General features: G+C 35.6%; 1 pseudogene; it reads left to right on the forward strand.

Annotated features, from left to right (window-relative positions):
- Window positions 1–1,449: 1,449 nt before the first annotated feature.
- LOC131027003 (L-ascorbate oxidase-like) lies at window positions 1,450–10,255 on the forward strand (annotated as a pseudogene).
- Window positions 10,256–10,652: the final 397 nt, after the last annotated feature.

Raw genomic sequence — 10,652 nt, forward strand, 5'->3', positions numbered from 1 at the left:
ATTGGCTGGGCTCTTTGGATAGCCATCATCTCGTTAACCTTTATGAGACCTTCTATGCTACTACTCATAGCTTCTTTGCATATCTCAACCAGTTTCCTCATGTTGCCCTTAATATCCTCCATACTCTTTCCAGCTGAACAATCCTAGACTCGTGTTCTGCTTCCATAACTTTGACATCCTCAATGATTTTTTGGGTCATTCAGAGAAGCTTATCGGTCTTGTCTGGCATGGGATTATCAGTAAAAGTATTAATTATATCTTTAATGCCTTCCTTTAAAATTTGAATTTCATTTCTAACCCAATGAAATCATTTTTCCTGGCCATTAGTGGAGTTTGCCAGGAAAATCTCAATGTCCCTATCAATTTTATTCTCTCTTGTGTCCACTTGGTCCATATTGAGAGGGATGTCAAGTTTAATTTCTTCTTCGACTTTACCCTTTGATTCCCTTGTTTTCTCCCATTTTGTCTTTTTTTGAATATGGCAGACCCAACCTTTGAGGCTTAGATGCAAGGGTTTTAAACTTACTAGCAGCGAATCTAGGGCATTTATTTCTTCTGTATCGCTACTGGTATTGGGGGTAACTTTCTATGGGGGGATCTCTTCATCAAAGGGGCAATAATCAAGGTCCTTCGACATGTGGAGATCATGCGAGTCTATTGTCATACCATCCCCTTCTTCCTCAATCTTAGTGTCAGAAACCACCTATACGTCAGGGCTAGTAGAAGATTTGGGGGTTTTCACGATAGGGGAGGCTTTGACCCCATGAGATTTACCATATTTCATAACAATCATAATTAAACCCTTGTGCAAAATTAGGGTTATCACCATTCTTGGCATGATTTTCCAAACTATGCTTAAGAGAGGACAACAAATTAAAGGGTAATGAAATTCTTCTATAATGCCTAAAGTGATTCAAAATCATGAAGTGATCAGAAAAGATGCTAGCAAAATGGACATCCAAAGTTATGTACCTCAGAATGACTTTAGTCATGTCCGCCCAAAGCAACATAAGGTCTTTCATGTTATATCATCCATCCACCATCTTCTACACTTTATCTCTTTTACTTTGTTTATCGAAGAAGACCAAAAGGGCTTCATCCACATATTTCCTCTCCCTATAGAACTTTTTGCCATCCATCCATAAACCAGTGATCTCAGCAATAAAGGACTCATCAATTCTAAATTCAACTCCAAAAGCAGTAAGGGTGCCATTATGCCAACCGTTCATAAATTCCTCTGTCATTTTTGAATCCTGGCCATGTAATTTCTTGATATATGGCGCAAGACCGCCATCAGTAATCTTCTTCCACAACTCCCTATTCTTTTCCCACTTTTCACAAGAAGTTGATTCCATTCTATGTTTTCTTCCCCCCATATTAACACCTCCTCGACAAACTTGGAAAAAACTAATATTGAAACCAAGCATGAATGAAGAGATGAAAAAATAGATGGTTAGGAACAATCTAGAAACCCTGGTTTTGAATCTAAGCATGATCCAATTTGTTGATCTTGCCAGGTTTGCAATATTAAATTTAACCAACAACCATTTAATAATTTTCTTTTAAAAATTACACAGACCTTGCATAATTCGTTGAGCTTAGCACTAACCTTGTATAATTTTGTTTTAAAAATTACACAAACCTTGCATAATCGATCCTTACACTAAATTTTTCTCATTCTTATTACCTCAATCTTTCAATGTCTCCATGAAACAAATATCCTCCATCATGAAATCAATTTCAAGATTTTGCACTAAAAAAGATCCCACACTTAGTTATTTTTTATGCTACTATATAACATACATGCTTGGCATATCACTATATTAATCTCTTATCATAAACACATATTCATCTCTTCTTGCTTACCCTTAATTGATTTTTTTTATATCTGTTATGAATTGTAACTACTCTTATAACTATTTTCTTCTACTTCATATGTTGTGGCCTATAACTACTCTTATAACTATTCTCTTATTTCTCATGAAGTCTTCTCCTACATCTAGTGGTCTTAATATGTTGCCAACAAACTTGCAAACCCCAATAGTGATAGAGACCGTGGTGATTCTTGATCTTATTCAATTGTTCCAAGTCATCCATAAGTTTCATATCAAGGGCATTTGGATACCACTTGAGAGAACTAATCATCTCAATGATTGTTCTCTATTTTAAAAAACTAGTTATAGATCTCAAATTATACTAGATAATCACCATCTAATTCTTAAATTTCTTGACAAAAACCTCACGAACTCTCTTACTCATGTTAACTTTAGTGTTTTAATAGACAATATTTACAAAATTGATACCAATCCCCTTAATGGAGACTAGAGAAAACATGATATTCTATCACCCACCAATGTTGGGGTTGAGAACATTAAGAAAATATTATAGTTTATCGATGGTAATAAGAGACATTGTCATTAAAGCTTTCAGTGTCTTTGAGAAATTGATGAGAATCCTCTACTTTTCCATTATTGTTAATGAAGGTTGTTTGGAGTCTTTGGCCTTGAGGGAAATATGTTGCACCATGAATTCAAGTGCCAATTCTAGTCTTAGATTGATGTGATAAATTTAATATTCGGTTTTGATATAAACTTCAACAAATTTGCCTCCTTCACAACCAAATACAAAAATCTTCAAAACCATGACCACCAAAATCTACAATTTAAAGTAATTCTTATGCATTTCTATAACTACTCCAACCACACCAAAACTAAATGCAAAAATCATTCATGGAAATCTTGAATTCATCAAATCAAAATTGGACATAGAGATCAAAATTTAGGCATTTATTGAACAACTAGAAAAAGTAAATCTAAATGTGAACATAATGAACATTGTGGAAGGAAAAATGTGAAAAGAATGTATAGAATGGAAGAGAAAGATAATGCATATGGATGGAAGATGTGAATGAGTTCTCTATGATAAGCTTGAGATCCCAACAAGAATCATTGACAAAAATGCAATAAGGATATATGCTACAAACTCTAGATTTTACACGAGGTGCATGGGATCTTGGTAGTCCTCTATTTGTACCGTTTGACATTAAAACAAGTGGATGGCCATAAAAAAAGGTAATGATATTGAGAAGGAACATGGGATCCTCAATCCATTTCCTTAATCAACTATAAAAACAAGATATTCAAGTGAAGTGAAAATCAAATAGGCCTCTTTCAAAACTTTCTCTAATACCAAATTTTGGAGAAATAACATAATGTCCCAAAACTACAAACACTATTCATTAAACAAAATCAATTAAGCAATTACATTAAATGGCTTTATAAAGCCATCTAACTTCTAACTATCCAACAACTAACTAACAACTAAACCTAAATAGAAACTAATCCTATGTGAAGCACTATTTTCTAACAAAGAGAAGGGTCGTCATGAGCCATCGCCTCTAAATAGGAAGAAAAATTACCTTGTTAAAAAATCAGCCACAGGAAATTATCATTTTTTAGTGACTCATAGTTGTTAGGCTCCACTTGAAAGAAATTGCCACCCATGGTAGGCCAAATCTCAATAGTCAAAGAAAATTTACTCAAAAAAGTCAAAGGATGACCTTGACCATGTGCACTAATGGGGCATATAATGGTTTAAGAGCGAAAGATGTATCCCAATCCATATCTCATCATTTTTAGCAAAATCTTGAAGCTTGGTTGATACCAAGATAAGGGTGTTAGGCTCATGTGAACAACTTGACTAACGTTCTTGACCCACGCTTGTGAGAGAGTGGTGCTCATGGATGTGCCTCATGTACTCTTTGAGTATTTAGAGGATGCCACTATATTGCTCAAATAATCTATGTAAAACCATTTGGTTGCTATTTTTGTGGTGCAAGGGATCTGTATACAACCCCAAAGTTACTCATGTCGTATTTCTTGGTGTTGAGATAGGAATCTCTTGGTTGCGAATATCTAGCCTCCTTAAGAGAGTGGGGGGAAATATTTTGTAGACATGTCCAGAGCTATATCTATCTACCATTTGAGATACCAATGCTTGCATTGTTGGCCCACAATAAGTTGTTAATCTGATTTGAATAATATATGTTTGTGTTATCTGTCATGTCTTCTTGTTTGCACCAATGCTTATATATAATCCATGATTGTTCTGATGATTTGTCATGCTAACTTTATTTCAATTATCTTTCATCAAACACTTTGTTAGTCTACTGTAGTTAGCCCAAATCCTAGTTTGGGGGTATTTCCTTGTGTTCTAGAGGACTCATCCTTGTTTTGGTGGGGTTTTTTCTTTGATGCATGGGGTTGATATTATATTCTTGATGCCCCAATTAGAAAACACTAAAATATAATAATGCTACTTCTATAGAGATCTTGCCCATATTCAGTGCCCTAAGCATTTTCGTATTAAATAGATTCAACAAAGTAATTAAAAATAGCCCCGTTGTTGTTTCTTTTTGTGATCTCCAAACACACATATATATTATATCACTAGTATTCAAAACATAAATTAGGTCTTCCACTATAAATCATGGATGATTTTAGATTAATCAATATTATAAAATAATGTTTGAAAAAGAGGAAACAAGCAAGTGAGGATAAGGAAAATCATTAATTATGTCTTCATGCACTAATCGAAGTAGCAAAGTCCTATCTGGCAAGATGGAAGATGAATAAGAGATAGAATAATTACATTGGTTGGGATTACCTATTCTAACATGAATTTACTTTACATTAGCTGACATGATAGATCCACAATAGAGCTTAATTTTTTTTTGATACTTCCAAAATAAATAGTAAAAAGAACTCTAGCCAAATTTGTAGCTTTAAAAATAATGGGAGCTTAAAAACCTTAACACCAGGATCGTCTTTGATTTGAATTGTTGATAGTAGGAGATTGCGCTATTCTACCTAAACAGGCCATGATATCATTTGATAGAAATTCTTTCTCAAAAAACTATGATTGTTTGTCTTGAAACAAAAAATCCCTCAATTTTCTACCAACTTCAATTCACCTAGAATATTTCATCATACATACCAAATGTAGATTCTCAACTTAATCAATAAAAATAAATAAATTGCTTTAACACAAAAAGACCTCTTTTATCCAACTCAATCAATAATATGATCGCACACCTCTATATAGACATTTTCAATAAAATTCTTTTATTCTCCATCCTATCTTAAATAGGAATAAAAATATCTTTTATAGAGTCCATAGCCTCTTAAAAAATTATAGAATAGCTAAAAATAACAAAAATACTATTAAAATATGCTCAAAATGGCAAAACAACTATTAACAGAATCACTTAACATGCACATTGTTATAAATTTCATGCATAGCTTTTAAATAGTAGTTATACTCCAACTACTTAGCATGTGTGACATCACTTATCCAAAATGTTTGTGGTGAATGAAAATAAACACAATGTACAAAAATTACAAATACAAAATTTTGTTGAACTATCCAAAATGCTATAGCACTTCAACTCCTCATTAAGTCAATTGTTTAGGAGCACTACATTTTCCTAGAAAGATGTGACATTAAATTCACTCTTCTCTTGATTACATGTTTATATGATGTCTCAAATACAAAGATAACTCTAGAACCTATACCAATTTATTGCATTACAAAATGTTACTAACAAATATTTAATTTTTTCTTCTTCTTTTTTATCTTGAAACTTACTAGTGTAGGCACCTAGAATTGATAATTGTAATCCATCAGTTTTACCCTAATTCATTCTATTCCTAATCTTCTATATTAATTCAATAATATTTTTATTATTTAGTTAATATTTCTTATCCCCGTGGTCATCATAACTTATCTTCTTCTATTTTCTATTACCTAACTTAAGAAAAATAATTAATTTTAATTATTTACCCAACCTTAACCCCCATCCATCTCTTCTAAAACAAATACAATTTAATTATTTAAATTTACTCTCGACATGTTCCAACCTCCAAATTTTCCTATTATCCTTTAATCTTCAACTAATGGATCACCCACTCAATCATTAAGTGGGTTCAAATATTCTCTCTCCTTCCTCCACTCACTTTTTTCCACCATTCATATTTCTTTCTCTTTTTGGAAAAAACCCATGTCCTCCGAGACATAGATCTTTATTCCAAAATTAGCCAAAACTAAAAGAAGTTTTTATTTCTTTTATTACTCTCACTTGTCCCCGTAGACAAGTATTTCTTTTATGACAAATCTTTCGAAGTACCATAAAAATACTCTCATTCCTTTATACTACTCTTATTTTGCCACTTGAAATAATCTTATGAATTGAGAGATCTCTACCCATCCTAGCCATTAATCTTCATCTTAGCCATCCATTTAAATCTCTCACAAATTTCTTTAATCTCCTCAACACTTGCACATTTTTTATCACTCACCTTTCCATGAAAGCGTCATTATGGTGTCGAATATTTTTAGTGAGCACACATTGCATCAATCATATGGAAAAATCGAGCACAACAAGAGTCTAACATAGTTTGCTTTTGTTGAAGTCGATGGTCACCTTTGATTTCCTTTGCCTAATCTAAGTGTTTGCATGTTACTAGGGAGGAACAGCTCTTTCAATTTTTTTACGATGGAGGACAGCTGTTTGTACCAGAAGCATTAGTCGCGTTGTCAGAAAAGTCGACAAATCATATGTGCGTATCTCAATTCTATATATTTTCTAGTGGCTGGTGGCTAGTGGCTTGTGGCTTGTCATCTGTACAGCGTTTCCAGTAATTGGATAAGGGAGGACATTAGCCAACGTGAGAAATGTCAGTGAAGTAGGGTCCAGCTTTTCAAAAGAAATAATACAAAATGTAGAAATTCAATTTCTTTGACTACTTTGGATTGTAGCCAGCAAGGTTCCGTTACCTTGGTTCCCAACTGCCAAAATGATTATAAAAAGGGGCTACTCGCAGAGACAAAATGTGTAGCTGAAGGGAAGACGCATTTCCACAAATGGAAAGTAAATTACCAGAAATGGGCTCCTGATTGCGTGGAGGCGAACATCATCTCTATAAATGGACAATTCCCGGGGCCCACCATTAGAGCTAGACAAGGGGACACCGTTGTTGTTGAGCTAGAAAACTTGATGCCCACTGAAAATGTTGTTATTCACTGGCATGGCATTCGCCAGGTAACTGATCCGTATTTCTTCTCATTTTGTGCTCAGTTCAAATAATACTCACATTTGCAGGGCAGAAATAACTCTCTTGTGTCGATTTGCATTGCAGATCGGCACTCCCTGGAATGATGGAACGGCTTCTATATCGCAGTGTGCAATCAGTCCAGGTGAAACCTACGTGTATAAGTTCGTTGTGGACAAAGTAAGTTGGAGTCATTTTCAATGAGCAATATGTGCTTTCAATTAATATTAATATTGATTATGAATATGTGAAATGCAGCCGGGAACATACTTCTATCAGGGTGATTATGGGCTACAGCGGTCAGCGGGGTTATATGGGTTGCTGATAGTGGATGCGAAGGGCAAACAACCCTTCGACTACGATGAAGAGCTGAGCATCATTTTGAGCGACTGGTGGCACAAGAGCACTTACGAACAGGCGGTGGGCCTCTCTTCCAAACCATTCGTCGGGGTTGGAAAGCCAAAGGTAGATCATGTACATTTCATTTAGCAGACTCATCTTAACAGGAACTTTAATTTCATCGAATTGGGTGCCTTGATATACAATCAAGATACTATTAGATAAACATGGCTATGCGATCAAATGTACAGAACATTTATGTTGGATGTAATCTCAACTACCCTGTGAATAACTTGTCATGTGTCATATCCTCCGTATGATCATCCATATCTGTAGATAATCTTCAGCATTAAATGACAACACTCACAGCTGATCTTCATTAGATTTGAATGGATTTTGTTGTAGCTTCTCAGCCTGCTCTCAACAGATTGACACAGATTTGGGTTGCTAGATTAATAATTTATATTTGTACCTTTTTGTTTACGGCAAACTCTCAACATTCTATATAGGGGAAAGGACCTGGTAGTTGTGCACCCTAACTTTGCGCTTCTTAAAATTTTACGTGGACATTTCAAATCACTCCGATTTTTTTACAGCAGCTTACTTGGCAAGTCCCCTATTTATAACTAAGGTTTCAGGGCCACATCATCAAATATGATGCCACATCAGCATACTTTTTGTCAAGGTGTCCAAAACAGCCCAATAAAAAAGTGAGACCAATAGGTGTGCAAAAGGGCCCCAATACTTGTGCAGCTGATGTGGCATCACATGATTGGTTATTTTTCATAACAAATAGTATATTTCATTCAATTATTGGTACTTATCATAGGACTATTGATACCATGTTATACAAAGGTTGAACATTTAATCAGCAAGTATTAAGATATTACTTCTATCACCAAATTGAAACGCACTCTACTACTGAATGCGCTCAATAACTGAATCCTTTCCGTGTGTGTTAGGCTTTGTATTTTGTGTCCAATCTCTTGGCAAAGTCCAGCTCCACAGAGCTGTAAAGGGAATGTAAAGTTTTATGTCTGTGAGAAGAGCATAGCTCAAACAATAGTTTGTAAAATGTAATTGTCTTTCAAGGTTATAGAGCTGCAGTTCAATCTGAAAATGTAATGTTTGTGATGTAATATTTAATATAAAAAGTTTGTCTTGTTTTTCATCTCCCCTGTTTCCTTTAATTTAAACGATCTTTTTTTGTGTGTGCTGCTTTTTACCAGTCACTGTTGATAGAGGGTCGAGGGCAATATAACTGTTCAGCGACCAGCAAGTCGTGCAACGCTAAAAACTCGCAGTGCTCGCCTTATGTTTTGCCGGTGAAACCTGGGAAAACATACCGCCTCCGTATTACAAGTGTGGCGTCTCTTGCAGGCCTCAACTTTGAGATCCAGGTCAGTCAGTTTACCTCAAAATCTTTATTCACTAGATCGTGTGATTGAAAACTAATGCGAGTCAATGTATCTAAGTCAGATCTATCATTCTGATAGACCTACGATTTGAAACGTTGATTCAGAAGAAGTCAGATTTATTCACAAGAAGCCTTTTCCATCTTTCTCACATTTGTATTTCTACAGGGACACCAGATGTCGATGGTGGAGCAAGACGGGTATTGCGGACCGCCCTTTATTATAGACAATTTGGTCATATACTCTGGCGAATCATATTCCGTTCTGATAACGGCGGACATGGACCCATCCCAAAACTATTGGGCGGCTGTGAACATGTTAGGCGGATCCAACTCAAAATTAACTATCTTCCCAATCCCTCAACGAAACTCCCCACCGCACCACCTCCCACAAGCCTCCCCCACCTGACGGCAAGTATATTTTAGTGTCTAGCGAAGACGAAGAGCGTCCCCCACCTCAGTCTGACAGACAGCTGATTCTTCTCATACAAGATCAACGGATACTCAAAGTGGGCGATCAACAACATTTCGCTGCTCCCTCCTGCGACTCCGTACTTGGCCGCCATGAAATACAAAATCAAGGGCGCCTATGACACCACCCCACCTCTGGACGTTTACACTCCCCGTGACTACAACATAACAATTCCTCCCCCAAATCCCAACGCCGTCGAAGGGAACAGTGTTTACGTCCTGGAATTGAACTCCGTTGTGGATGTGATTCTTCAAAATGCAAATTCAGAGATCTTTCCATGGCATCTACACGGCCATGATTTCTGGATTCTTGCCTATGGAGATGGCGTGTTTGACCCTGCAAACGACCCTGCAACCATGTTCAACACAGCCAATCCAGGGCAGCGCAATACAGTGCCCGTGTATCCATATGGATGGACAGCCATTCGGTTTAAAGCCGATAATCCAGGAGTATGGGCTTTCCAATGCCATTTGGAGGCCCACTTTTTAATGGGGATGGGAGCGTTGTTTGTAGAAGGGATAGAGAAAGTAGGAAACTTGCCCAGTGCATCGATGGGATGTGGGCTCACCAAGAATAAAATTCACATGCACCACTGATCTCTCTGCTCGAGGCACCATCTTTTCAAGGTAATGCTTTTATCAATAATAAATCCCCTCATTCATGTACCCTGCTACCGAATATGAACTATGTAAATTATACCTTTTTTTTTTGGTATTTCAAGAATCCTATGCGAAAATGACAGTTCAGGTCGGTGTTTTATTCCTAATTTTAAAGAGCTTTTTGTCAGATAAAAGTAATTAAACTGGCTAGTTAAAAGATTATTCATGTGTAAGTGTCAAACAGGAATCCATTGTCAGGCTTCCTTTCTCTGTGTTTGAAGCTGTAAATGTTTCCAAAAGTTTATCAAAGATCATTAATCAATTGGAGATTAACTTTACAATTACAGATTAATTTTTGTTAAGTTCAGAGACATGTAATTATTAATTCTCCCTCCAAAAGGTGTTCTTAATATTCAGGCCATCCTATTATAAAATGTCTGCGCGTCATGTGGGATGTTGGGAAAGTAAAGAATTGTTTAAAATTGTACAAATTTTTCGAAAGTTCTTATGATTTATGAGATATTACATGTAATATAATGTGTTTGTTATTGTGGTTTTCTGGTTTTAATAAATAATATTGTAATTAAAAGTAAGGGGAATATAGTATTTCAAATAAGGGGAATTCATTTTGTGAAGTTTGGAGATTCAAATGTTAATTCATTAGAAATTTAGTGTTGTTTTTGACTTATATTTATAATTGTAGAATGTCAATAGAGGAA

This window comes from Cryptomeria japonica, chromosome 10 (genome assembly GCF_030272615.1).
Source record: "Cryptomeria japonica chromosome 10, Sugi_1.0, whole genome shotgun sequence".
Taxonomy (NCBI): Eukaryota; Viridiplantae; Streptophyta; class Pinopsida; order Cupressales; family Cupressaceae; genus Cryptomeria; species Cryptomeria japonica.